Source organism: Carcharhinus amblyrhynchos, unplaced genomic scaffold (genome assembly GCF_965287045.1).
Source record: "Carcharhinus amblyrhynchos unplaced genomic scaffold, sCarAmb.v2.hapA scaffold_98, whole genome shotgun sequence".
Classification (NCBI taxonomy): Eukaryota; Metazoa; Chordata; class Chondrichthyes; order Carcharhiniformes; family Carcharhinidae; genus Carcharhinus; species Carcharhinus amblyrhynchos.
In genome coordinates this window covers 177,825-204,765 of record NW_027649838.1, presented here as the reverse complement: position 1 = coordinate 204,765, position 26,941 = coordinate 177,825, and the positions used below count along the sequence as shown (strand labels likewise).

The window sequence follows — 26,941 nt, the reverse complement described above, 5'->3', positions numbered from 1 at the left end:
GGGGGCTCAGCGTGTGCGTCCTTTACTCTGCCGTCGACACCTGCGGTGCCAGTAGGCAGGTGCTGCCACATGTTCTGTTTTTGATGCTCTTGTGAGTCAGTGCACCGTTCCTGGAGAGAGTGCAAGACCAGGTCGATGCGTGGCGTGGTAGGAGCCAGCCCCTTTCCCCAGCGCCCTGTTCCAAAAATCAGGTTAATATTTGGTCCCCAGATCGGGGAACTATCAGATATTAAACTGATAAGAACAGACACTACACTTGATCTTAGCCAAAAGGCCGAAAAGCGATAGCCCGTCAATTCCCCGCTGGCCCCCCTCCCTTCCTCAGCCACTGGCTTTCACGCGCCGCTTGCTGGCCACAGAAAAACCGTCAGCCTGCCTGAGTGCTGCAGTAGCGTCGCAGCGCAGCAGGGGGCTCAGCGTGTGCGTCCTTTACTCTGCCGTCGACACCTGCGGTGCCAGTAGGCAGGTGCTGCCACATGTTCTGTTTTTGATGCTCTTGTGAGTCAGTGCACCGTTCCTGGAGAGAGTGCAAGACCAGGTCGATGCGTGGCGTGGTAGGAGCCAGCCCCTTTCCCCAGCGCCCTGTTCCAAAAATCAGGTTAATATTTGGTCCCCAGATCGGGGAACTATCAGATATTAAACTGATAAGAACAGACACTACACTTGATCTTAGCCAAAAGGCCGAGAAGCGATAGCCCGTCAATTCCCCGCTGGCCCCCCTCCCTTCCTCAGCCACTGGCTTTCACGCGCCGCTTGCTGGCCACAGAAAAACCGTCAGCCTGCCTGAGTGCTGCAGTAGCGTCGCAGCGCAGCAGGGGGCTCAGCGTGTGCGTCCTTTACTCTGCCGTCGACACCTGCGGTGCCAGTAGGCAGGTGCTGCCACATGTTCTGTTTTTGATGCTCTTGTGAGTCAGTGCACCGTTCCTGGAGAGAGTGCAAGACCAGGTCGATGCGTGGCGTGGTAGGAGCCAGCCCCTTTCCCCAGCGCCCTGTTCCAAAAATCAGGTTAATATTTGGTCCCCAGATCGGGGAACTATCAGATATTAAACTGATAAGAACAGATACTACACTTGATCTTAGCCAAAAGGCCGAGAAGCGATAGCCCGTCAATTCCCCGCTGGCCCCCCTCCCTTCCTCAGCCACTGGCTTTCACGCGCCGCTTGCTGGCCACAGAAAAACCGTCAGCCTGCCTGAGTGCTGCAGTAGCGTCGCAGCGCAGCAGGGGGCTCAGCGTGTGCGTCCTTTACTCTGCCGTCGACACCTGCGGTGCCAGTAGGCAGGTGCTGCCACATGTTCTGTTTTTGATGCTCTTGTGAGTCAGTGCACCGTTCCTGGAGAGAGTGCAAGACCAGGTCGATGCGTGGCGTGGTAGGAGCCAGCCCCTTTCCCCAGCGCCCTGTTCCAAAAATCAGGTTAATATTTGGTCCCCAGATCGGGGAACTATCAGATATTAAACTGATAAGAACAGACACTACACTTGATCTTAGCCAAAAGGCCGAGAAGCGATAGCCCGTCAATTCCCAGCTGGCCCCCCTCCCTTCCTCAGCCACTGGCTTTCACGCGCCGCTTGCTGGCCACAGAAAAACCGTCAGCCTGCCTGAGTGCTGCAGTAGCGTCGCAGCGCAGCAGGGGGCTCAGCGTGTGCGTCCTTTACTCTGCCGTCGACACCTGCTGTGCCAGGAGGCAGGTGCTGCCACATGTTCTGTTTTTGATGCTCTTGTGAGTCAGTGCACCGTTCCTGGAGAGAGTGCAAGACCAGGTCGATGCGTGGCGTGGTAGGAGCGAGCCCCTTTCCCCAGCGCCCTGTTCCAAAAATCAGGTTAATATTTGGTCCCCAGATCGGGGAACTATCAGATATTAAACTGATAAGAACAGATACTACACTTGATCTTAGCCAAAAGGCCGAGAAGCGATAGCCCGTCAATTCCCAGCTGGCCCCCCTCCCTTCCTCAGCCACTGGCTTTCACGCGCCGCTTGCTGGCCACAGAAAAACCGTCAGCCTGCCTGAGTGCTGCAGTAGCGTCGCAGCGCAGCAGGGGGCTCAGCGTGTGCGTCCTTTACTCTGCCGTCGACACCTGCGGTGCCAGTAGGCAGGTGCTGCCACATGTTCTGTTTTTGATGCTCTTGTGAGTCAGTGCACCGTTCCTGGAGAGAGTGCAAGACCAGGTCGATGCGTGGCGTGGTAGGAGCGAGCCCCTTTCCCCAGCGCCCTGTTCCAAAAATCAGGTTAATATTTGGTCCCCAGATCGGGGAACTATCAGATATTAAACTGATAAGAACAGATTTTTTTTTCTCAAAAATATACTTTATTCATACAAAAACACTCTGCGATCATTTCAAATTATGCATGGCTTTGAATAATAACAAACAATGCGGCGTCAAAACAATTCTTTCAGATCTGTACAAATTACAATAACTACATATGAAAACCCAAAAAAAAACTATGTTCTTGTCTCAATATTTACAGATTTGTGCTAACTCCTATGATTACATTTCAATACTTAAACTATATACACGCCTCAATAAATTACTGTGTGCCGTTAGTGCTCAGATTGGCACACAGTTACGCAGGTCGAGGGTATTCTGCAGTCCCTGGGCCCTCGGTCTGCCTCCGTTGGAAGGCCTTACAGCGTGGCCTTTCCCCATTGTGCCTTTGCGGCGGCTGCCCCAAGCTTCAGCCCGTCCCTCAGCACGTAGTCCTGGACCTTGGAATGTGCCAGCCTGCAACACTCGGTCGAGGACAGTTCTTTCCGCTGGAAGATCAGCAGATTTCGGGCGGACCAAAGTGCGTCCTTCACCGAGTTGATGACCTTCCAGCAGCGGTTGATATTGGTCTCAGTGTGCGTCCCCGGAAACAGCCCGTAGAGCACAGAACCCTGCATCACCGAGCTGCTCGGAACGAACTTCGACCAATACCACTGCATCTCACTCCAGACCTTCTTTGCAAAGGCACATTCCATAAGGAGGTGTGCGACCGTCTCATCAGCCCCGCAGCCGCTTCGAGGGCAGCGTGCGGTGCTGCTGAGACCTCGAGCGTGCATGAAGGATCTGACGGGGAGTGCCCTTCTCACCACCAGCCAAGCCAGATCTTGGTGCTTGTTTGTCAGTTCTGGTGATGAGGCGTTCTGCCAGATAATACTGACAGTCCGCTCAGGGAACCTTCCGACAGGATCCGCCGTCTCCTTCTCTCTCAGGGCCTCAAGGACGTTCCGCGCTGACCACTGCTTTATCGCCCTGTGGTCAAAGGAGTGTTTCCGGAAAAATTCCTCCACGAAGGACAGGTGCTGCGGGACGGTCCAACTACTCGGAACGTTCCGCGGCAGTGGGGCCAGACCTATCCTTCGCAACACTGGGGACAGGTAGAACCTCAAAACAAAGTGGCACTTGCTGTTGGTGTACCGAGGATCTACGCACAGCTTGATGCAGCCGCACACAAAGGTGGCCATCAGGATGAGGGCGGCGTTGGGAACGTTTTTCCCTCCGTTCTCTAGAGATTTGTACATCACTTCCCTCCGGACGCGATCCATCTTTGATCTCCAGATGAACTTGAAGATGGCCCTCGTCACTGCTGCAGCACAGGATTTGGGGATAGGCCACACCTGCGCCACGTACAATAACCCGGACAGCACCTCGCACCGAATCACCAGGTTTTTCCCTGTCATGGAGAGCGAGCGTTGCTCCCACAAGCCCAGTTTCTGCCTGGCTTTGGCGATGCGCTCCTCCCAGTTTTTGGTGCATGCCCCTGCCGCTCCGAACCATATCCCCAGCACCTTCAGGTAATCTGCTCTGACGGTGAAGGGGACAAAAGATTTGTCGGCCCAGTTCCCAAAAAACATGGCCTCGCTTTTACTCCGGTTGACTTTGGCTCCCGAGGCCAGCTCGAACTGCTCGCAGACCTGGAGGAGCCTGCGAACAGACGAGGGGTCCGAGCAGAAGACAGCCACGTCATCCATGTACAGGGAGGCTTTGACCTGCATGCCTCCGCTGCCTGGGATTGTCACCCCTTTGATGCCTGGGTCGCTTCTGAGGGCCTGGGCAAAGGGTTCAATGCAACAGACAAAAAGGACGGAGGAGAGAGGGCAGCCCTGTCTGACTCCAGACCTGATTTGGAAGCTATCTGTTTCCTCCCCATTGACTGAGACTGCGCTACTGATGTCTGTGTAGAGCAGCCGGATCCAATTGCGTATTCCCTCCCCAAAGCCCATTTTGGAGAGCACATCCATCATGTAGCTGTGCGATATTCTGTCAAACGCCTTCTCCTGGTCGAGGCTGATGAGGCAGGTATCCACCTGCCTGTCCTGCACGTAGGCGATCGTATCCCTGAGTAGCGCCAGGCTGTCAGAGATCTTCCTGCCAGGTACAGCACAGGTTTGATCAGGATGGATCACCGACCCCAGAGCAGACTTGACCCGGTTGGCGATGACTTTGGACAGAATTTTATAATCCACGTTCAATAGTGAAATGGGTCGCCAATTCCGAATTTCTTCCCTCTCCCCCTTCTGCTTGTAGATGAGGGTGATGATGCCTTTCCTCATGGATTCTGACATCCTGCCCTCCAGAAGCATACTCTCGTATACTTCCAGGAGGTCCGGGCCTGTCAAATCCCACATCGCCGAGTAAAACTCAGCCGGTAAGCCGTCGCCTCCGGGAGTTCTACCCTTCTGAAAGGACCTGACGGCCTTGGTCAGCTCGTCCAGAGATACCGGTCTGTCCAGGCTGTCCCGCTCACCGTCGTCTAAGACCTGCGTGATAGACGACAGGAAAGACTGGGAGGCCGTGCTGTCTGTCGGCTTCAGGTCATACAGTCTGGCATAGAAGGATTTGCAGATCCTCAGTATGTCAGACTGCGATGACCTTACTGAGCCGTCCTTTTCCTTCAGGCTGCTGATCACAGAGGTTTCTCTGTGTACCTTCTGGAAGAAGAAACGCGAGCACTTTTCGTCCTGCTCCACGGAGCGGACTCTGGACCGGAAGATGATCTTGGCGGCCTCCGTGGCAAAGAGCGAGGCTTGCTGACTCTTCACCTCCTGGAGTTCCTCCTTGACATCAACCCCCATCGACTGCAGTTGGAGCAGTTCCTGCATGCTTTCCTGGAGTCGGGACATGTCCCCCCCGTCTCTCCCTGGCCTTCTGAACCCCTTTGTGAATGAAGAACCTTTTGATGTTATCTTTGATGGTTTCCCACCAGAGCGATGGAGACTCAAAGAAGGGTTTGACGGTCCTCCAACCGTGGTAAACCCTCCTGAGTTCCTCGACGTTCTCTGGGGTCAACAGTTCTACATTCAACTTCCAGGACCCCTTGCCCACTTTCTGGTTTGCCTCCAGCTGGCAATCGGCCAGCAGGAGGCAGTGGTCAGAGAAGAACACCGGCCTGACGTCAGTGGGCTTGACCGTGAGCGTGCGGGACACAAACATAAAGTCAATTCTGGAGCGGACTGACCCGTCGGGTCGCGACCACGTGTACCTGCGCTGCCCTCCGTCTGCTGGGTTGCTGAAGACGTCGAGCAGCTTGGCATCTTTGACTGTCTCCAGCAGGGCTCTGGACGTAGCGTCCAGTTTGTTTCTAGCCCTGCAGGACCGGTCGGCCTTGTCTATGATACAGTTGAAATCCCCACCCAGAATGACCGGCCTGGAGGTGGTGAGCAGCAACGGCAGCTGCTCAAAAACCGCCAGCCGCTCGGCCCTGACGGCAGGGGCATACACATTTATCAGCCTGAGAGGGCAGTTTTTGTACGTGACGTCTGCTACGAGGAGCCGTCCCCCCACCACCTCCCTAACTTCGGAGATGGTAAAGCCACCTCCCCTCAGCAGGATGCCAAGGCCCGAGGAGCGGCAGTCGTTCCCACCTGACCAGATGGACTGTCCGTGGGACCACACACTTGACCAACGCCTGTAGCTGCTGAGGTGAGGGATCCCACACTCCTGCAGGAACAGCAGGTCGGCCTTGACATTGGCCAGGTAGGATAATGTGGACACACATCGCAACCCGTCCTTGACACTGCGTACGTTAACCGAGGCAAACTTTAAGGACATTAACAATGGATTTAACAGTTCTTACGTGTCCATCAGTTGTCCTGCGCCAGGTGCCACATTCCTGTGGTACTTACGAATTTCTGCAGGGCGACAGGGCTGATGTAGCATCCTGACCCTGCCTCAGATCCCCGCTGGCGGACAGGTGACATTATCGGGTTAGTGGGGCCATCGGTTGGGGCCTGGGATTCTGGCCGATCTTCGTACCGGTCAGTATCGTCACCCTTGTTCGTGCTCAGCGGAGTCAGGATCCCCGCGGCCTCAGTGTTGTCTCCATCGTTTGGATGGTCAGCTGGTGCTGCGTTGGCGTCGACTGCCTCTGACTCCTGTGAAATCAGCACCGCTTTCAGTTTGAGCCTCGTGCGATTTTGTTGGCTGGTCGTTTTTCTCTCCTCGTCTGAGGAGACGTCCTCATTGGAGGTTTTTGCTGCCACTGATTTCCTTTTTCGTGTGCTCCTCTTGGATTGGACACGTTGCCAGGGGGTTTCAAGATCTGCGCTCCCCTGTTCCATGGCCTCTGCGTCTTCTGATGGTGGTGCTGACGGCGCATCCTCCTGCCGTACTGGGTAGGCCACTCCTCCTTCAGAAGCTTTCTCCGGGCCTGCTTCTGGACCGGTGGCCTTTCCCTCTGAGGTGGCAGGGACGCTTGTCTTCATCACTCCGCCTCTGGTGATCTGGGCGTAGGTGACCTTTCTCTTGGGGCAGGCTCTGTAAACGTGGCCAGCCTCCCCACACAGGTTGCAACATTTGCTGTCCTTGCAGTCCTTTGTCGCGTGCCCCTCCTTTAAGCAGTTTCTGCAGAAGGCGGTGCTGCAGTTTGCGGCAAAGTGACCAGTTTTGCCACAGATTCGGCACACTTTAGGCTGTCCCGCGTAATAGAGGAAGACTCGATTCCCCCCGATGGCAAAATTGGAGGGCGGGTGCAGGAGGCCTCCATTGGGGTCAGTCTTGAGAGTCACTCTCACCTGTCTCTTACAGGTCCAAATTCCATATTTGTCTTTTACGTCCACGCTCTCCCCCTTTACCTCCACGTATCTGGAGAGGAATGTCAGCACATCAGCCGCAGGGACGTAGGGGTTATACATTTGGAACGTGATAACCCGGTTCCGCTGGGACGGCACAGTGAACAGGGGCTCCGCCGTCAGGATGGAGAGGGGCCCCTCTTTGCCTTTTTCCTTGAGGACTGTCAGGAACTTGAGGCATCCTGACAGGCTCCTGAAACTGACGTCCACGTAGGGCTGGTTGTTGTACTCAGCCACACCGTAGACGTCTGCTGCTTGGAATCCGCAGCTCTCAAAAAGCACCCTCTTTACGATGAAGTCGCGTCCTACGGGCGCGTCTCCTCCCGAAGCCCTCACCCGAATGGTGTTGGGCAGTCCCTGGCCTGTAGCTCTTGTTGTGGTTACAGCCATAGCTGGGGAACACTGGGTCTTACTGTATCGGTGTTAGGTCCAAGCCAGACGCTTTGGAACCAGCATGAAGATCCACCAATAGCAGCAGAGCTCCAATGTCGTAGTCGATCTTCTGGCGCCGCCCTCTTCAGTCCACGATGCCCATCGAATCGAAAAAAAGAGCAGATCCTGTATCTGATCTCAACTGATAAGAACAGATACTACACTTGATCTTAGCCAAAAGGCCGAGAAGCGATAGCCCGTCAATTCCCAGCTGGCCCCCCTCCCTTCCTCAGCCACTGGCTTTCACGCGCCGCTTGCTGGCCACAGAAAAACCGTCAGCCTGCCTGAGTGCTGCAGTAGCGTCGCAGCGCAGCAGGGAGCTCAGCGTGTGCGTCCTTTACTCTGCCGTCGACACCTGCTGTGCCAGGAGGCAGGTGCTGCCACATGTTCTGTTTTTGATGCTCTTGTGAGTCAGTGCACCGTTCCTGGAGAGAGTGCAAGACCAGGTCGATGCGTGGCGTGGTAGGAGCGAGCCCCTTTCCCCAGCGCCCTGTTCCAAAAATCAGGTTAATATTTGGTCCCCAGATCGGGGAACTATCAGATATTAAACTGATAAGAACAGATACTACACTTGATCTTAGCCAAAAGGCCGAGAAGCGATAGCCCGTCAATTCCCAGCTGGCCCCCCTCCCTTCCTCAGCCACTGGCTTTCACGCGCCGCTTGCTGGCCACAGAAAAACCGTCAGCCTGCCTGAGTGCTGCAGTAGCGTCGCAGCGCAGCAGGGGGCTCAGCGTGTGCGTCCTTTACTCTGCCGTCGACACCTGCTGTGCCAGGAGGCAGGTGCTGCCACATGTTCTGTTTTTGATGCTCTTGTGAGTCAGTGCACCGTTCCTGGAGAGAGTGCAAGACCAGGTCGATGCGTGGCGTGGTAGGAGCCAGCCCCTTTCCCCAGCGCCCTGTTCCAAAAATCAGGTTAATATTTGGTCCCCAGATCGGGGAACTATCAGATATTAAACTGATAAGAACAGATTTTTTTTTTCCAAAAATATACTTTATTCATAAAAATCTCAAGTAAACTATTACAATGTACAGGGCTTCGAGTAGCAAAACAATGCGGAATGAAAACATTTTTGCAGATCTGTCCAAAACTACAGTGACTACATTTCAGTACTTAACATTTCAGTACTTAAAAAAAACTATGTCCATGTCTCCATATTTACATATTTGTACTAATTACAATGATTACATTTCAATACTTAAAAAACTATATACACGGCTCAAAAAATTTCTGTGTGCCGTTAGTGCTCAGATTGGCACACAGTTACGCAGGTCGAGGGTATTCTGCAGTTCCTGGGCCCTCGGTCTGCCTCCGTTAAAAGGCCTTACAGCGTGGCCTTTCCCCATTGTGCCTTTGCGGCGGCTGCCCCAAGCTTCAGCCCGTCCCTCAGCACGTAGTCCTGGACCTTGGAATGTGCCAGTCTGCAACACTCGGTCGAGGACAATTCTTTCAGCTGGAAGATCAGCAAGTTTCGGGCGGACCAAAGTGCGTCCTTCACCGAGTTGATGACCTTCCAGCAGCAGTTGATATTTGTCTCGGTGTGCGTTCCCGGAAACAGCCCGTAGAGCACAGAGTCCTGCGTCACCGAGCTGCTCGGGACGAACCGCGACAAATACCACTGCATCTCACTCCAGACCTTCTTTGCAAAGGCACATTCCCAAAGGAGGTGTGCGACCGTCTCGTCAGCCCCGCAGCCGCTTCGAGGGCAGCGTGCGGTGATGTTGAGACCTCGAGCGTGCATAAAGGATCTGACGGGGAGTGCCCTTCTCACCACCAGCCAAGCCAGATCTTGGTGCTTGTTTGTCAGTTCTGGTGATGAGGCGTTCTGCCAGATGACACTGACAGTCTGCTCAGGGAACCATCCGACAGGATCCGCCGTCTCCTTTACTCTCAGGGCCCCAAGGACGTTACGCGCTGACCACTGCTTAATCGCCTTGTGGTCAAAGGTGTGTTTGCGGAAAAATTTCTCCACGAAGGACAGGTGCTGCGGGACGGTCCAACTACTCGGAGCGTTCCGCGGCAGTGTGGCCAGACCCATCCTTCGCAACACTCGGGACAGGTAGAACCTCAAAAAGTAGTGGCACTTGCTGTTGGTGTACCGAGGATCTACGCACAGCTTGATGCAGCCGCACACAAAGGTGGCCATCAGGATGAGGGCGGCGTTGGGAATGTCTTTCCCTCCGTTCTCTGGAGATTTGTGCATCGCCTCCCTCCGGACGCGATCCATCTTTGATCTCCAGATAAATTTGAAGATGGCCTGCGTCACTGCTGCAGCGCAGGATTTGGGGATAGGCCACACCTGCGCCACGTACAACAACACGGACTGATAAGAACAGATTTTTTTTTTCCAAAAATATACTTTATTCATAAAAATCTCAAGTAAACTATTACAATGTACAGGGCTTCGAGTAGCAAAACAATGCGGAATGAAAACATTTTTGCAGATCTGTCCAAAACTACAGTGACTACATTTCAGTACTTAACATTTCAGTACTTAAAAAAAACTATGTCCATGTCTCCATATTTACATATTTGTACTAATTACAATGATTACATTTCAATACTTAAAAAACTATATACACGGCTCAAAAAATTTCTGTGTGCCGTTAGTGCTCAGATTGGCACACAGTTACGCAGGTCGAGGGTATTCTGCAGTTCCTGGGCCCTCGGTCTGCCTCCGTTAAAAGGCCTTACAGCGTGGCCTTTCCCCATTGTGCCTTTGCGGCGGCTGCCCCAAGCTTCAGCCCGTCCCTCAGCACGTAGTCCTGGACCTTGGAATGTGCCAGTCTGCAACACTCGGTCGAGGACAATTCTTTCAGCTGGAAGATCAGCAAGTTTCGGGCGGACCAAAGTGCGTCCTTCACCGAGTTGATGACCTTCCAGCAGCAGTTGATATTTGTCTCGGTGTGCGTTCCCGGAAACAGCCCGTAGAGCACAGAGTCCTGCGTCACCGAGCTGCTCGGGACGAACCGCGACAAATACCACTGCATCTCACTCCAGACCTTCTTTGCAAAGGCACATTCCCAAAGGAGGTGTGCGACCGTCTCGTCAGCCCCGCAGCCGCTTCGAGGGCAGCGTGCGGTGATGTTGAGACCTCGAGCGTGCATAAAGGATCTGACGGGGAGTGCCCTTCTCACCACCAGCCAAGCCAGATCTTGGTGCTTGTTTGTCAGTTCTGGTGATGAGGCGTTCTGCCAGATGACACTGACAGTCTGCTCAGGGAACCATCCGACAGGATCCGCCGTCTCCTTTACTCTCAGGGCCCCAAGGACGTTACGCGCTGACCACTGCTTAATCGCCTTGTGGTCAAAGGTGTGTTTGCGGAAAAATTTCTCCACGAAGGACAGGTGCTGCGGGACGGTCCAACTACTCGGAGCGTTCCGCGGCAGTGTGGCCAGACCCATCCTTCGCAACACTCGGGACAGGTAGAACCTCAAAAAGTAGTGGCACTTGCTGTTGGTGTACCGAGGATCTACGCACAGCTTGATGCAGCCGCACACAAAGGTGGCCATCAGGATGAGGGCGGCGTTGGGAATGTCTTTCCCTCCGTTCTCTGGAGATTTGTGCATCGCCTCCCTCCGGACGCGATCCATCTTTGATCTCCAGATAAATTTGAAGATGGCCTGCGTCACTGCTGCAGCGCAGGACTTGGGGATAGGCCACACCTGCGCCACGTACAACAACACGGACAGCAACTCGCACCGGATCACCAGGTTTTTCCCTGTTATGGAGAGCGAGCGTTGCTCCCACAAGCCCAGTTTCTGCCTGGCTTTCGCGATGCGCTCCTCCCAGTTTTTGATGCATGCCCCTGCCGCTCCGAACCATATCCCCAGCACCTTCAGGTACTCTGCCCTGACGGTGAAGGGGACAAAGGATTTGTCGGCCCAGTTCCCAAAGAACATGGCCTCGCTCTTTCCCTGGTTGACTTTGGCTCCCGAGGCCAGCTCGAACTGCTCGCAGACCTGGAGGAGCCTGCGGACAGACGAGGGGTCCGAGCAGAACACAGCCACGTCATCCATGTACAGGGAGGCTTTGACCTGCGTGCCTCCGCTGCCTGGGATTGTCACCCCTTTGATGCCTGGGTCGTTTCTGAGGGCCTGGGCAAAGGGTTCAATGCAACACACAAAAAGGACGGAGGAGAGAGGGCAGCCCTGTCTGACTCCAGACCTGATTTGGAAGCTATCTGTTTCCCACCCGTTGACTGAGACTGCGCTACTGATGTCTGTGTAGAGCAGCCGGATCCAATTGCGTATTCCCTCCCCAAAACCCATTTTGGAGAGCACATCCATCATGTAGCTGTGCGATATTCTGTCAAACGCCTTCTCCTGGTCGAGGCTGATGAGGCACGTATCCACCTGCCTGTCCTGCACGTAGGCGATCGTATCCCTGAGTAGCGCCAGGCTGTCAGAGATCTTCCTGCCGGGTACAGCACAGGTTTGATCAGGATGGATTACTGACCCCAGAGCAGACTTGACTCGGTTGGCGATGACCTTGGCCAGAATTTTGTAATCCACGTTCAATAGTGAAATGGGTCGCCAATTCCGAATTTCTTCCCTCTCCCCCTTCTGCTTGTAGATGAGGGTAATGATGCCTTTCCTCATGGATTCTGACATCCTGCCCTCCAGAAGCATACTCTCGTATACTTCCAGGAGGTCCGGGCCCGTCAAGTCCCACAACGCCGAGTAAAACTCCGCCGGTAAGCCGTCGCTTCCGGGAGTTTTACCCTTCTGCAAGGACTCGACGGCCTTGGTCAGCTCTTCCAGAGATACCGGTCTCTCCAGGCTGTCCCGCTCACCGTCGTCTAAGACCTGCGTGATAGACGACAGGAAAGACTGGGAGGCCGTGCTGTCTGTCGGCTTCAGGTCATACAGTCCGGCATAGAAGGATTTGCAGATCCTCAGAATGTCAGACTGCGATGACCCCACTGAGCCGTCCTCTTCCTTCAGGCTGCTGATCACAGAGGTTTCTCTGTGCACCTTCTGGAAGAAGAAGCGTGAGCACTTTTCGTCCTGCTCCACGGAGCGGACCCTGGACCGGAAGATGACCTTGGCGGCCTCCGAGGCAAAGAGCGAGGCTTGCTGGCTCTTCACCTCCTGGAGCTCCTCCTTGACATCGACCCCCATCGACTGCAGTTGGAGCAGTTCCTGCATGCTTTTCTGGAGTCGGGACATGTCCCGCCGTCTCTCCCTGGCCTTCTGAACCCCTTTGCGAATGAAGAACCTTTTGATGTTGCCTTTGATGGTTTCCCACCAGAGCGATGGAGTCTCAAAGAAGGGTTTGACGGTCCTCCAACCGTGGTAATCCCTCCTGAGTTCCTCGAGGTTCTCTGGGGTCAACAGTTCTACATTCAGCTTCCAGGACCCCCTGCCCACTTTCTGGTTTGCCTCCAGCTGACAGTCGGCCAGCAGGAGGCAGTGGTCAGAAAAGAACACCGGCCTGACGTCGGTGGGCCTGACTGTGAGCGCGCGGGACACAAACATAAAGTCGATCCTGGAGCGAACCGACCCGTCAGGCCGCGACCACGTGTACCTGCGCTGCCCTCCGTCTGCTGGGTTGCTGAAGACGTCGAGCAGCTTGGCATCTTTGACCGTCTCCAGCAGGGCTCTGGACGTAGCGTCCAGTTTGTTTTCAGCCCTGCTGGATCGGTCGGCCTTGTCTAGGATACAATTGAAGTCCCCACCCAGAATGACCGGCCTGGAGGTGGTGAGCAGCTGTGGCAGCTGCTCAAAAACCGCCAGCCGCTCGGTTCTGGCGGCAGGGGCATACACATTAATCAGCCTGAGAGGGCAGTTTTTGTACGTGACGTCTGCTACGAGAAGGCGTCCCCCCACCACCTCCCTAACTTCGGAGATGGTGAAGCCACCTCCCCGCAGCAGGATGCCGAGGCCCGAGGAACGGCAGTCGTTCCCACCTGACCAGATGGACGGTCCGTGGGACCACGCACTCGACCAGCGCCTGTAGCTGCTGAGGTGAGGGATCCCACACTCCTGCAGGAACAGCAGGTCGGCTTTGACGTTGGCCAGGTAGGATAATGTGGACGCACATCTCAACCCATCTTTGACACTGCGTACATTTACCGAGGCAAACTTAAAAGACATTTTTAAAGTACAAAAAGATTTGGCAGTTCTTACATGTCCGTCAGTCAGCATGCACCTGGTTCCGCATTCCTGTGGTGCTGACGAAGTTCTGCAGGGCGGCAGGGCTGATATATCCGTCCGAACCTGCCTCAAATCCTCGTCGGCGACTGGGTGACATCGTGGGAGTCATGTGGCCGTCTGGATGGTCTGCTGCTGCTGCGATGGCCTCGGTTCTCCCCGTCACCTGTGGATTCTTCGTCGCTTTTGAAAAGAGCCTCTTGAGGTTCTGTCGTCGTCTGGCAGCTTTTCTCTCGTCACCGTTGAGGGGTCTCGCTGAACAGATACTACACTTGATCTTAGCCAAAAGGCCGAGAAGCGATAGCCCGTCAATTCCCAGCTGGCCCCCCTCCCTTCCTCAGCCACTGGCTTTCACGCGCCGCTTGCTGGCCACAGAAAAACCGTCAGCCTGCCTGAGTGCTGCAGTAGCGTCGCAGCGCAGCAGGGGGCTCAGCGTGTGCGTCCTTTACTCTGCCGTCGACACCTGCTGTGCCAGGAGGCAGGTGCTGCCACATGTTCTGTTTTTGATGCTCTTGTGAGTCAGTGCACCGTTCCTGGAGAGAGTGCAAGACCAGGTCGATGCGTGGCGTGGTAGGAGCGAGCCCCTTTCCCCAGCGCCCTGTTCCAAAAATCAGGTTAATATTTGGTCCCCAGATCGGGGAACTATCAGATATTAAACTGATAAGAACAGATACTACACTTGATCTTAGCCAAAAGGCCGAGAAGCGATAGCCCGTCAATTCCCAGCTGGCCCCCCTCCCTTCCTCAGCCACTGGCTTTCACGCGCCGCTTGCTGGCCACAGAAAAACCGTCAGCCTGCCTGAGTGCTGCAGTAGCGTCGCAGCGCAGCAGGGGGCTCAGCGTGTGCGTCCTTTACTCTGCCGTCGACACCTGCTGTGCCAGGAGGCAGGTGCTGCCACATGTTCTGTTTTTGATGCTCTTGTGAGTCAGTGCACCGTTCCTGGAGAGAGTGCAAGACCAGGTCGATGCGTGGCGTGGTAGGAGCGAGCCCCTTTCCCCAGCGCCCTGATCCAAAAATCAGGTTAATATTTGGTCCCCAGATCGGGGAACTATCAGATATTAAACTGATAAGAACAGATACTACACTTGATCTTAGCCAAAAGGCCGAGAAGCGATAGCCCGTCAATTCCCAGCTGGCCCCCCTCCCTTCCTCAGCCACTGGCTTTCACGCGCCGCTTGCTGGCCACAGAAAAACCGTCAGCCTGCCTGAGTGCTGCAGTAGCGTCGCAGCGCAGCAGGGGGCTCAGCGTGTGCGTCCTTTACTCTGCCGTCGACACCTGCTGTGCCAGGAGGCAGGTGCTGCCACATGTTCTGTTTTTGATGCTCTTGTGAGTCAGTGCACCGTTCCTGGAGAGAGTGCAAGACCAGGTCGATGCGTGGCGTGGTAGGAGCGAGCCCCTTTCCCCAGCGCCCTGTTCCAAAAATCAGGTTAATATTTGGTCCCCAGATCGGGGAACTATCAGATATTAAACTGATAAGAACAGATACTACACTTGATCTTAGCCAAAAGGCCGAGAAGCGATAGCCCGTCAATTCCCAGCTGGCCCCCCTCCCTTCCTCAGCCACTGGCTTTCACGCGCCGCTTGCTGGCCACAGAAAAACCGTCAGCCTGCCTGAGTGCTGCAGTAGCGTCGCAGCGCAGCAGGGGGCTCAGCGTGTGCGTCCTTTACTCTGCCGCCGACACCTGCTGTGCCAGGAGGCAGGTGCTGCCACATGTTCTGTTTTTGATGCTCTTGTGAGTCAGTGCACCGTTCCTGGAGAGAGTGCAAGACCAGGTCGATGCGTGGCGTGGTAGGAGCGAGCCCCTTTCCCCAGCGCCCTGTTCCAAAAATCAGGTTAATATTTGGTCCCCAGATCGGGGAACTATCAGATATTAAACTGATAAGAACAGATTTTTTTTTTTCAAAAATATACTTTATTCATAAAAATCTCAAGTAAACTATTACAATGTACAGGGCTTCGAGTAGCAAAACAATGCGGAATGAAAACATTTTTGCAGATCTGTCCAAAACTACAGTGACTACATTTCAGTACTTAACATTTCAGTACTTAAAAAAAAACTATGTCCATGTCTCCATATTTACATATTTGTACTAATTACAATGATTACATTTCAATACTTAAAAAACTATATACACGGCTCAAAAAATTTCTGTGTGCCGTTAGTGCTCAGATTGGCACACAGTTACGCAGGTCGAGGGTATTCTGCAGTTCCTGGGCCCTCGGTCTGCCTCCGTTAAAAGGCCTTACAGCGTGGCCTTTCCCCATTGTGCCTTTGCGGCGGCTGCCCCAAGCTTCAGCCCGTCCCTCAGCACGTAGTCCTGGACCTTGGAATGTGCCAGTCTGCAACACTCGGTCGAGGACAATTCTTTCAGCTGGAAGATCAGCAAGTTTCGGGCGGACCAAAGTGCGTCCTTCACCGAGTTGATGACCTTCCAGCAGCAGTTGATATTTGTCTCGGTGTGCGTTCCCGGAAACAGCCCGTAGAGCACAGAGTCCTGCGTCACCGAGCTGCTCGGGACGAACCGCGACAAATACCACTGCATCTCACTCCAGACCTTCTTTGCAAAGGCACATTCCCAAAGGAGGTGTGCGACCGTCTCGTCAGCCCCGCAGCCGCTTCGAGGGCAGCGTGCGGTGATGTTGAGACCTCGAGCGTGCATAAAGGATCTGACGGGGAGTGCCCTTCTCACCACCAGCCAAGCCAGATCTTGGTGCTTGTTTGTCAGTTCTGGTGATGAGGCGTTCTGCCAGATGACACTGACAGTCTGCTCAGGGAACCATCCGACAGGATCCGCCGTCTCCTTTACTCTCAGGGCCCCAAGGACGTTACGCGCTGACCACTGCTTAATCGCCTTGTGGTCAAAGGTGTGTTTGCGGAAAAATTTCTCCACGAAGGACAGGTGCTGCGGGACGGTCCAACTACTCGGAGCGTTCCGCGGCAGTGTGGCCAGACCCATCCTTCGCAACACTCGGGACAGGTAGAACCTCAAAAAGTAGTGGCACTTGCTGTTGGTGTACCGAGGATCTACGCACAGCTTGATGCAGCCGCACACAAAGGTGGCCATCAGGATGAGGGCGGCGTTGGGAATGTCTTTCCCTCCGTTCTCTGGAGATTTGTGCATCGCCTCCCTCCGGACGCGATCCATCTTTGATCTCCAGATAAATTTGAAGATGGCCTGCGTCACTGCTGCAGCGCAGGATTTGGGGATAGGCCACACCTGCGCCACGTACAACAACACGGACAGCAACTCGCACCGGACCACCAGGTTTTTCCCTGTTATGGAGAGCGAGCGTTGCTCCCACAAGCCGAGTTTCTGCCTGGCTTTCGCGATGCGCTCCTCCCAGTTTTTGATGCATGCCCCTGCCGCTCCGAACCATATCCCCAGCACCTTCAGGTACTCTGCCCTGACGGTGAAGGGGACAAAGGATTTGTCGGCCCAGTTCCCAAAGAACATGACCTCGCGCTTTCCCTGGTTGACTTTGGCTCCCGAGGCCAGCTCGAACTGCTCGCAGACCTGGAGGAGCCTGCGGACAGACGAGGGGTCCGAGCAGAACACAGCCACGTCATCCATGTACAGGGAGGCTTTGACCTGCGTGCCTCCGCTGCCTGGGATTGTCACCCCTTTGATGCCTGGGTCGCTTCTGAGGGCCTGGGCAAAGGGTTCAATGCAACACACAAAAAGGACGGAGGAGAGAGGGCAGCCCTGTCTGACTCCAGACCTGATTTGGAAGCTATCTGTTTCCCACCCGTTGACTGAGACTGCGCTACTGATGTCTGTGTAGAGCAGCCGGATCCAATTGTGTATTCCCTCCCCAAAACCCATTTTGGAGAGCACATCCATCATGTAGCTGTGCGATATTCTGTCAAACGCCTTCTCCTGGTCGAGGCTGATGAGGCACGTATCCACCTGCCTGTCCTGCACGTAGGCGATCGTATCCCTGAGTAGCGCCAGGCTATCAGAGATCTTCCTGCCGGGTACAGCACAGGTTTGATCAGGATGGATTACTGACCCCAGAGCAGACTTGACCCGGTTGGCGATGACCTTGGCCAGAATTTTGTAATCCACGTTCAATAGTGAAATGGGTCGCCAATTCCGAATTTCTTCCCTCTCCCCCTTCTGCTTGTAGATGAGGGTAATGATGCCTTTCCTCATGGATTCTGACATCCTGCCCTCCAGAAGCATACTCTCGTATACTTCCAGGAGGTCCGGGCCCGTCAAGTCCCACAACGCCGAGTAAAACTCCGCCGGTAAGCCGTCGCTTCCGGGAGTTTTACCCTTCTGCAAGGACTCGACGGCCTTGGTCAGCTCTTCCAGAGATACCGGTCTCTCCAGGCTGTCCCGCTCACCGTCGTCTAAGACCTGCGTGATAGACGACAGGAAAGACTGGGAGGCCGTGCTGTCTGTCGGCTTCAGGTCATACAGTCCGGCATAGAAGGATTTGCAGATCCTCAGAATGTCAGACTGCGATGACCCCACTGAGCCGTCCTCTTCCTTCAGGCTGCTGATCACAGAGGTTTCTCTGTGCACCTTCTGGAAGAAGAAGCGTGAGCACTTTTCGTCCTGCTCCACGGAGCGGACCCTGGACCGGAAGATGACCTTGGCGGCCTCCGAGGCAAAGAGCGAGGCTTGCTGGCTCTTCACCTCCTGGAGCTCCTCCTTGACATCGACCCCCATCGACTGCAGTTGGAGCAGTTCCTGCATGCTTTTCTGGAGTCGGGACATGTCCCGCCGTCTCTCCCTGGCCTTCTGAACCCCTTTGCGAATGAAGAACCTTTTGATGTTGCTTTTGATGGTTTCCCACCAGAGCGATGGAGACTCAAAGAAGGGTTTGACGGTCCTCCAACCGTGGTAATCCTTCCTGAGTTCCTCGAGGTTCTCTGGGGTCAACAGTTCTACGTTCAGCTTCCAGGACCCCCTGCCCACTTTCTGGTTTGCCTCCAGCTGACAGTCGGCCAGCAGGAGGCAGTGGTCAGAAAAGAACACCGGCCTGACGTCGGTGGGCCTGACCGTGAGCGCGCGGGACACAAACATAAAGTCGATCCTGGAGCGAACCGACCCGTCCGGCCGCGACCACGTGTACCTGCGCTGCCCTCCGTCTGCTGGGTTGCTGAAGACGTCGAGCAGCTTGGCATCTTTGACCGTCTGCAGCAGGGCTCTGGACGTAGCGTCCAGTTTGTTTTCAGCCCTGCTGGATCGGTCGGCCTTGTCTAGGATACAATTGAAGTCCCCACCCAGAATGACCGGCCTGGAGGTGGTGAGCAGCTGTGGCAGCTGCTCAAAAACCGCCAGCCGCTCGGTTCTGGCGGCAGGGGCATACACATTAATCAGCCTGAGAGGGCAGTTTTTGTACGTGACGTCTGCTACGAGAAGGCGTCCCCCCACCACCTCCCTAACTTCGGAGATGGTGAAGCCACCTCCCCGCAGCAGGATGCCGAGGCCCGAGGAACGGCAGTCGTTCCCACCTGACCAGATGGACGGTCCGTGGGACCACGCACTCGACCAGCGCCTGTAGCTGCTGAGGTGAGGGATCCCACACTCCTGCAGGAACAGCAGGTCGGCTTTGACGTTGGCCAGGTAGGATAATGTGGACGCACATCTCAACCCATCTTTGACACTGCGTACATTTACCGAGGCAAACTTAAAAGACATTTTTAAAGTACAAAAAGATTTGGCAGTTCTTACATGTCCGTCAGTCAGCATGCACCCGGTTCCGCATTCCTGTGGTGCTGACGAAATTCTGCAGGGCGGCAGGGCTGATATATCCGTCCGAACCTGCCTCAAATCCTCGTCGGCGACTGGGTGACATCGTCGGAGTCATGTGGCCGTCTGGATGGTCTGCAGCTGCTGCGATGGCGTCGGTTCTCCCCGTCACCTGTGGATTCTTCGTCGCTTTTGAAAAGAGCCTCTTGAGGTTCTGTCGTCGTCTGGCAGCTTTTCTCTCGTCACCGTTGAGGGGTCTCGCTGCCACGGATTTCCTTTTCCGTATCTTTCTGCTGGATTTGACTTTCAGCCAGGGGCTTTCGAGCTCCGAGCTCTCCTGTTCCATGGCTTCGGCGCCCTCTGCTGGTGGTGCTGACGATGCGTCCTCCTGCTGCACTGGGGGGTCCGCTCGTCCTTCCGAAGCCTTTTCCGGGCCTGCTTCTGGACCGGTCGTCTGTCCCTCTGAGGTGGCACGGACGCTTGCCTTCTTCACTCCGCCTCCGGTGATCTGGGCGTAAGTGGCCTTTCGCTTGGGGCAGGCTCTGTAGACGTGGCCAGCCTCCCCACACAGGTTGCAACATTTGCTGTCGCTGCAGTCCTTTGTCGCGTGCCCCTCCTTCAAGCAGTTTCTGCAGAAGGTGGTGCTGCAGCTCGCGGCAAAATGGCCGGTTTTGCCGCAGATTCGGCACACTCGAGGTTGTCCCGCGTAGTTAAACTGATAAGAACAGATACTACACTTGATCTTAGCCAAAAGGCCGAGAAGCGATAGCCCGTCAATTCCCAGCTGGCCCCCCTCCCTTCCTCAGCCACTGGCTTTCACGCGCCGCTTGCTGGCCACAGAAAAACCGTCAGCCTGCCTGAGTGCTGCAGTAGCGTCGCAGCGCAGCAGGGGGCTCAGCGTGTGCGTCCTTTACTCTGCCGTCGACACCTGCTGTGCCAGGAGGCAGGTGCTGCCACATGTTCTGTTTTTGATGCTCTTGTGAGTCAGTGCACCGTTCCTGGAGAGAGTGCAAGACCAGGTCGATGCGTGGCGTGGTAGGAGCGAGCCCCTTTCCCCAGCGCCCTGTTCCAAAAATCAGGTTAATATTTGGTCCCCAGATCGGGGAACTATCAGATATTAAACTGATAAGAACAGATTTTTTTTTTCCAAAAATATACTTTATTCATAAAAATCTCAAGTAATCTATTACATTGTACAGGGCTTTGAGTAGCAAGACAATGCGAAATCAAAACATGTTTCCAAATTACAGTGTCTACATTCCAATACTTAAAAAAACTATATGCATGTCTCAATATTTACATATTCGTACTAATTACAACAATTACATTTCATTTCTTAAAAATATATACATGCCTCAATAGATTTCTGTGTGCCGTTAGTGCTCAGATTGGCACACAGATACGCAGGTCGAGGGTGTTCTGCAGTTCCTGGGCCCTCGGTCTGCCTCCGTTAAAAGGCCTTACAGTGTGGCCTTTCCCCATTGTGCCTTTGCGGCGGCTGCCCCAAGCTTCAGCCCGTCCCTTAGCACGTAGTCCTGGACCTTGGAATGTGCCAGTCTGCAACACTCGGTCGAGGACAGTTCTTTCAGCTGGAAGATCAGCAAGTTTCGGGCGGACCAAAGTGCGTCCTTCACCGAGTTGATGACCTTCCAGCAGCAGTTGATATTTGTCTCGGTGTGCGTTCCCGGAAACAGCCCGTAGAGCACAGAGTCCTGCGTCACCGAGCTGCTCGGGACGAACCTCGACAAATACCACTGCATTTCGCTCCAGACCTTCTTTGCAAAGGCACATTCCAGAAGGAGGTGTGCGACCGTCTCGTCAGCCCCGCAGCCGCTTCGAGGGCAGCGTGCGGTGATGTTGAGACCTCGAGCGTGCATAAAGGATCTGACGGGGAGTGCCCTTCTCACCACCAGCCAAGCCAGATCTTGGTGCTTGTTTGTCAGTTCTGGTGATGAGGCGTTCTGCCAGATGACACTGACAGTCTGCTCAGGGAACCATCCGACAGGATCCGCCGTCTCCTTTTCTCTCAGGGCCCCAAGGACGTTACGCGCTGACCACTGCTTAATCGCCTTGTGGTCAAAGGTGTGTTTGCGGAAAAATTTCTCCACGAAGGACAGGTGCTGCGGTACGGTCCAACTACTCGGAGCGTTCCGCGGCAGTGTGGCGAGACCCATCCTTCGCAACACTCGGGACAGGTAGAACCTCAAAAAGTAGTGGCACTTGCTGTTGGTGTACCGAGGATCTACGCACAGCTTGATGCAGCCGCACACAAAGGTGGCCATCAGGATGAGGGCGGCGTTGGGAATGTCTTTCCCTCCGTTCTCTGGAGATTTGTGCATCGCCTCCCTCCGGACGCGATCCATCTTTGATCTCCAGATAAATTTGAAGATGGCCTGCGTCACTGCTGCAGCGCAGGATTTGGGGATAGGCCACACCTGCGCCACGTACAACAACACGGACAGCAACTCGCACCGGATCACCAGGTTTTTCCCTGTTATGGAGAGCGAGCGTTGCTCCCACAAGCCGAGTTTCTGCCTGGCTTTCGCGATGCGCTCCTCCCAGTTTTTGATGCATGCCCCTGCCGCTCCGAACCATATCCCCAGCACCTTCAGGTACTCTGCCCTGACGGTGAAGGGGACAAAGGATTTGTCGGCCCAGTTCCCAAAGAACATGGCCTCGCTCTTTCCCTGGTTGACTTTGGCTCCCGAGGCCAGCTCGAACTGCTCGCAGACCTGGAGGAGCCTGCGGACAGACGAGGGGTCCGAGCAGAACACAGCCACGTCATCCATGTACAGGGAGGCTTTGACCTGCGTGCCTCCGCTGCCTGGGATTGTCACCCCTTTGATGCCTGGGTCGCTTCTGAGGGCCTGGGCAAAGGGTTCAATGCAACACACAAAAAGGACGGAGGAGAGAGGGCAGCCCTGTCTGACTCCAGACCTGATTTGGAAGCTATCTGTTTCCCACCCGTTGACTGAGACTGCGCTACTGATGTCTGTGTAGAGCAGCCGGATCCAATTGCGTATTCCCTCCCCAAAACCCATTTTGGAGAGCACATCCATCATGTAGCTGTGCGATATTCTGTCAAACGCCTTCTCCTGGTCGAGGCTGATGAGGCACGTATCCACCTGCCTGTCCTGCACGTAGGCAATCGTATCCCTGAGTAGCGCCAGGCTGTCAGAGATCTTCCTGCCGGGTACAGCACATGTTTGATCAGGATGGATTACTGACCCCAGAGCAGACTTGACCCGGTTGGCGATGACCTTGGCCAGAATTTTGTAATCCACGTTCAATAGTGAAATGGGTCGCCAATTCCGAATTTCTTCCCTCTCCCCCTTCTGCTTGTAGATGAGGGTAATAATGCCTTTCCTCATGGATTCTGACATCCTGCCCTCCAGAAGCATACTCTCGTATACTTCCAGGAGTTCCGGGCCCGTCAAGTCCCACAACGCCGAGTAAAACTCTGCCGGTAAGCCGTCGCTTCCGGGAGTTTTACCCTTCTGCAAGGACTCGACGGCCTTGGTCAGCTCTTCCAGAGATACCGGTCTCTCCAGGCTGTCCCGCTCACCGTCGTCTAAGACCTGCGTGATAGACGACAGGAAAGACTGGGAGGCCGTGCTGTCTGTCGGCTTCAGGTCATACAGTCCGGCATAGAAGGATTTGCAGATCCTCAGAATGTCAGACTGCGATGACCCCACTGAGCCGTCCTCTTCCTTCAGGCTGCTGATCACAGAGGTTTCTCTGTGCACCTTCTGGAAGAAGAAGCGTGAGCACTTTTCGTCCTGCTCCACGGAGCGGACCCTGGACCGGAAAATGACCTTGGCGGCCTCCGAGGCAAAGAGCGAGGCTTGCTGGCTCTTCGCCTCCTGGAGCTCCTCCCTGACATCGACCCCCATCGACTGCAGTTGGAGCAGTTCCTGCATGCTTTTCTGGAGTCGGGACATGTCCCGCCGTCTCTCCCTGGCCTTCTGAACCCCTTTGCGGATGAAGAACCTTTTGATGTTGCCTTTGATGGTTTCCCACCAGAGCGATGGAGACTCAAAGAAGGGTTTGACGGTCCTCCAACCGTGGTAATCCCTCCTGAGTTCCTCGAGGTTCTCTGGGGTCAACAGTTCTACGTTCAGCTTCCAGGACCCCCTGCCCACTTTCTGGTTTGCCTCCAGCTGACAGTCGGCCAGCAGGAGGCAGTGGTCAGAAAAGAACACCGGCCTGACGTCGGTGGGCCTGACCGTGAGCATGCGGGACACAAACATAAAGTCGATCCTGGAGCGAACCGACCCGTCAGGTCGCGACCACGTGTACCTGCGCTGCCCTCCGTCTGCTGGGTTGCTGAAGACGTCGAGCAGCTTGGCATCTTTGACCGTCTCCAGCAGGGCTCTGGACGTAGCGTCCAGTTTGTTTTCAGCCCTGCTGGATCGGTCGGCCTTGTCTAGGATACAATTGAAGTCCCCACCCAGAATGACCGGCCTGGAGGTGGTGAGCAGCTGTGGCAGCTGCTCAAAAACCGCCAGCCGCTCGGTTCTTGCGGCAGGGGCATACACATTAATCAGCCTGAGAGGGCAGTTTTTGTACGTGACGTCTGCTACGAGAAGGCGTCCCCCCACCACCTCCCTAACTTCGGAGATGGTGAAGCCACCTCCCCGCAGCAGGATGCCGAGGCCCGAGGAACGGCAGTCGTTCCCACCTGACCAGATGGACGGTCCGTGGGACCACGCACTCGACCAGCGCCTGTAGCTGCTGAGGTGAGGGATCCCACACTCCTGCAGGAACAGCAGGTCGGCTTTGACGTTGGCCAGGTAGGATAATGTGGACGCACATCTCAACCCGTCTTTGACACTGCGTACATTTACCGAGGCAAACTTAAAAGACATTTTTAAAGTACAAAAAGATTTGGCAGTTCTTACATGTCCGTCAGTCAGCATCCACCCGGTTCCGCATTCCTGTGGTGCTGACGAAGTTCTGCAGGGCGGCAGGGCTGATATATCCGTCCGAACCTGCCTCAAATCCTCGTCGGCGACTGGGTGACATCGTCGGACTCATGTGGCCGTCTGGATGGTCTGCTGCTGCTGCGATGGCGTCGGTTCTCCCCGTCACCTGTGGATTCTTCGTCGCTTTTGAAAAGAGCCTCTTGAGGTTCTGTCGGCGTCTGGCAGCTTTTCTCTCGTCACCGTTGAGGGGTCTCGCTGCCACGGATTTCCTTTTCCGTATCTTTCTGCTGGATTTGACTTTCAGCCAGGGGCTTTCGAGCTCCGAGCTCTCCTGTTCCATGGCTTCGGCGCCCTCTGCTGGTGGTGCTGACGATGCGTCCTCCTCCTGCTGCACTGGGGGGTCCGCTCGTCCTTCCGAAGCCTTTTCCGGGCCTGCTTCTGGACCGGTCGTCTGTCCCTCTGAGGTGGCACGGACGCTTGCCTTCTTCACTCCGCCTCCGGTGATCTGGGCGTAAGTGGCCTTTCGCTTGGGGCAGGCTCTGTAGACGTGGCCAGCCTCCCCACACAGGTTGCAACATTTGCTGTCGCTGCAGTCCTTTGTCGCGTGCCCCTCCTTCAAGCAGTTTCTGCAGAAGGTGGTGCTGCAGCTCGCGGCAAAATGGCCGGTTTTGCCGCAGATTCGGCACACTCGAGGCTGTCCCGCGTAGTACAGGAAGCCTCGATTCCCCCCGATGGCAAAATTGGAGGGCGGGTGCAGGAGGTCTCCGTTGGGGTCAGTCCTCAGAGTTACTCTCACCTGTCTCTTACAGGTCCAGATTCCGTACTTGTCCATCACATCCGCGCTCTCACCCTTCACCTCCACGTACCTGGAGAGGAACGTCAGCACATCAGCCGCAGGGACGTAGGGGTTATACATTTGGAACGTGATAACCCGGTTCCTCTGGGACGGCACGGTGAACAGGGGTTCCGCCGTCAGGATGGAGAGGGGCCCCTCTTTGCCTTTCTCCTTGAGGGCTTTCAGGAACTTGAGGCATCCTGACAGGCTCCTGAAGCTGACGTCCACGTAGGGCTGGTTGCTGTATTCAGCCACACCGTAGACGTCTGCTGCCTGGAATCCACAGCACTCAAACAGTACCTTCTTCACGACGAAGTCTCGGCCCACGGGCGAGTCTCCCCCTGAAGCCTTCACCCGGATGGTGTTGGGCAGTCCTTGGCCTGTAGCTTTCGATGTAGCTGCAGCCATAGCTCAGTGACACTGAGTCGTTCTGTACCGGCGTTAGGTCCAAGCCAGAGGCTTGAAACCAGCATTAAGGTCCACCAATAGCAGCAGAGCACAAGTGTTGCAGACGGTCTTCTCCCGATCGTCTGACGCCTGCTTCCACAACGCCCATCGAGATCCGATAGCTCTTTGCGAAATTCGAGCCTCAGGCTAAGATCGTTTCTAGACAGTGAGAACGGCTCTCAGTCCGAGGCCAGTCAGTTTGTATGGAGTACACCCGAGCAACTGACCCAATCCTGAAGGGGTGGACGCTCAACCGGCTTAGTTGGCACCGTTAGGTTTCCACCGGTGGCAATCCCCTTCGAGGAGACACCTCTAAACTGATAAGAACAGATACTACACTTGATCTTAGCCAAAAGGCCGAGAAGCGAAACTGAACTGATAAGAACAGATACTACACTTGATCTTAGCCAAAAGGCCGAGAAGCGATAGCCCGTCAATTCCCAGCTGGCCCCCCTCCCTTCCTCAGCCACTGGCTTTCACGCGCCGCTTGCTGGCCACAGAAAAACCGTCAGCCTGCCTGAGTGCTGCAGTAGCGTCGCAGCGCAGCAGGGGGCTCAGCGTGTGCGTCCTTTACTCTGCCGTCGACACCTGCTGTGCCAGGAGGCAGGTGCTGCCACATGTTCTGTTTTTGATGCTCTTGTGAGTCAGTGCACCGTTCCTGGAGAGAGTGCAAGACCAGGTCGATGCGTGGCGTGGTAGGAGCCAGCCCCTTTCCCCAGCGCCCTGTTCCAAAAATCAGGTTAATATTTGGTCCCCAGATCGGGGAACTATCAGATATTAAACTGATAAGAACAGATACTACACTTGATCTTAGCCAAAAGGCCGAGAAGCGATAGCCCGTCAATTCCCCGCTGGCCCCCCTCCCTTCCTCAGCCACTGGCTTTCACGCGCCGCTTGCTGGCCACAGAAAAACCGTCAGCCTGCCTGAGTGCTGCAGTAGCGTCGCAGCGCAGCAGGGGGCTCAGCGTGTGCGTCCTTTACTCTGCCGTCGACACCTGCGGTGCCAGTAGGCAGGTGCTGCCACATGTTCTGTTTTTGATGCTCTTGTGAGTCAGTGCACCGTTCCTGGAGAGAGTGCAAGACCAGGTCGATGCGTGGCGTGGTAGGAGCCAGCCCCTTTCCCCAGCGCCCTGTTCCAAAAATCAGGTTAATATTTGGTCCCCAGATCGGGGAACTATCAGATATTAAACTGATAAGAACAGATACTACACTTGATCTTAGCCAAAAGGCCGAGAAGCGATAGCCCGTCAATTCCCCGCTGGCCCCCCTCCCTTCCTCAGCCACTGGCTTTCACGCGCCGCTTGCTGGCCACAGAAAAACCGTCAGCCTGCCTGAGTGCTGCAGTAGCGTCGCAGCGCAGCAGGGGGCTCAGCGTGTGCGTCCTTTACTCT

General features: G+C 55.2%; 12 non-coding genes and 7 pseudogenes across 12 annotated transcripts; all 19 read right to left on the bottom strand.

The window, feature by feature from the left end:
* Positions 1 to 94: 94 nt before the first annotated feature.
* Positions 95 to 286, bottom strand: LOC145338487 (U2 spliceosomal RNA). The gene has a single exon (XR_013885829.1). It is a non-coding gene; the product is annotated as a U2 spliceosomal RNA (small nuclear RNA).
* Positions 287 to 501: 215 nt separating this feature from the next.
* LOC145338390 (U2 spliceosomal RNA) lies at positions 502 to 693 on the bottom strand. Its single transcript, XR_013885735.1, has one exon. It is a non-coding gene; the product is annotated as a U2 spliceosomal RNA (small nuclear RNA).
* Positions 694 to 908: 215 nt separating this feature from the next.
* LOC145338283 (U2 spliceosomal RNA) lies at positions 909 to 1,100 on the bottom strand. The gene has a single exon (XR_013885631.1). It is a non-coding gene; the product is annotated as a U2 spliceosomal RNA (small nuclear RNA).
* A 215-nt stretch (positions 1,101 to 1,315) lies between these two features.
* On the bottom strand, positions 1,316 to 1,507 carry LOC145338388 (U2 spliceosomal RNA). Its single transcript, XR_013885734.1, has one exon. It is a non-coding gene; the product is annotated as a U2 spliceosomal RNA (small nuclear RNA).
* Positions 1,508 to 1,722: 215 nt separating this feature from the next.
* LOC145338134 (U2 spliceosomal RNA) lies at positions 1,723 to 1,914 on the bottom strand. The gene has a single exon (XR_013885484.1). It is a non-coding gene; the product is annotated as a U2 spliceosomal RNA (small nuclear RNA).
* A 215-nt stretch (positions 1,915 to 2,129) lies between these two features.
* Positions 2,130 to 2,303, bottom strand: LOC145338503 (U2 spliceosomal RNA; annotated as a pseudogene).
* Positions 2,304 to 7,585: 5,282 nt separating this feature from the next.
* LOC145338532 (U2 spliceosomal RNA) lies at positions 7,586 to 7,678 on the bottom strand (annotated as a pseudogene).
* Positions 7,679 to 7,893: 215 nt separating this feature from the next.
* On the bottom strand, positions 7,894 to 8,085 carry LOC145338133 (U2 spliceosomal RNA). Its single transcript, XR_013885483.1, has one exon. It is a non-coding gene; the product is annotated as a U2 spliceosomal RNA (small nuclear RNA).
* A 215-nt stretch (positions 8,086 to 8,300) lies between these two features.
* On the bottom strand, positions 8,301 to 8,474 carry LOC145338520 (U2 spliceosomal RNA; annotated as a pseudogene).
* A 5,408-nt stretch (positions 8,475 to 13,882) lies between these two features.
* On the bottom strand, positions 13,883 to 13,940 carry LOC145338571 (U2 spliceosomal RNA; annotated as a pseudogene).
* A 215-nt stretch (positions 13,941 to 14,155) lies between these two features.
* Positions 14,156 to 14,347, bottom strand: LOC145338132 (U2 spliceosomal RNA). Its single transcript, XR_013885482.1, has one exon. It is a non-coding gene; the product is annotated as a U2 spliceosomal RNA (small nuclear RNA).
* A 215-nt stretch (positions 14,348 to 14,562) lies between these two features.
* Positions 14,563 to 14,754, bottom strand: LOC145338142 (U2 spliceosomal RNA). Its single transcript, XR_013885492.1, has one exon. It is a non-coding gene; the product is annotated as a U2 spliceosomal RNA (small nuclear RNA).
* Positions 14,755 to 14,969: 215 nt separating this feature from the next.
* On the bottom strand, positions 14,970 to 15,161 carry LOC145338131 (U2 spliceosomal RNA). The gene has a single exon (XR_013885481.1). It is a non-coding gene; the product is annotated as a U2 spliceosomal RNA (small nuclear RNA).
* Positions 15,162 to 15,376: 215 nt separating this feature from the next.
* On the bottom strand, positions 15,377 to 15,550 carry LOC145338496 (U2 spliceosomal RNA; annotated as a pseudogene).
* A 4,426-nt stretch (positions 15,551 to 19,976) lies between these two features.
* LOC145338541 (U2 spliceosomal RNA) lies at positions 19,977 to 20,110 on the bottom strand (annotated as a pseudogene).
* A 215-nt stretch (positions 20,111 to 20,325) lies between these two features.
* Positions 20,326 to 20,499, bottom strand: LOC145338501 (U2 spliceosomal RNA; annotated as a pseudogene).
* Positions 20,500 to 25,786: 5,287 nt separating this feature from the next.
* Positions 25,787 to 25,977, bottom strand: LOC145338538 (U2 spliceosomal RNA). The gene has a single exon (XR_013885839.1). It is a non-coding gene; the product is annotated as a U2 spliceosomal RNA (small nuclear RNA).
* A 215-nt stretch (positions 25,978 to 26,192) lies between these two features.
* Positions 26,193 to 26,384, bottom strand: LOC145338280 (U2 spliceosomal RNA). The gene has a single exon (XR_013885629.1). It is a non-coding gene; the product is annotated as a U2 spliceosomal RNA (small nuclear RNA).
* Positions 26,385 to 26,599: 215 nt separating this feature from the next.
* LOC145338279 (U2 spliceosomal RNA) lies at positions 26,600 to 26,791 on the bottom strand. Its single transcript, XR_013885628.1, has one exon. It is a non-coding gene; the product is annotated as a U2 spliceosomal RNA (small nuclear RNA).
* Between the last annotated feature and the right edge of the window lie 150 nt (positions 26,792 to 26,941).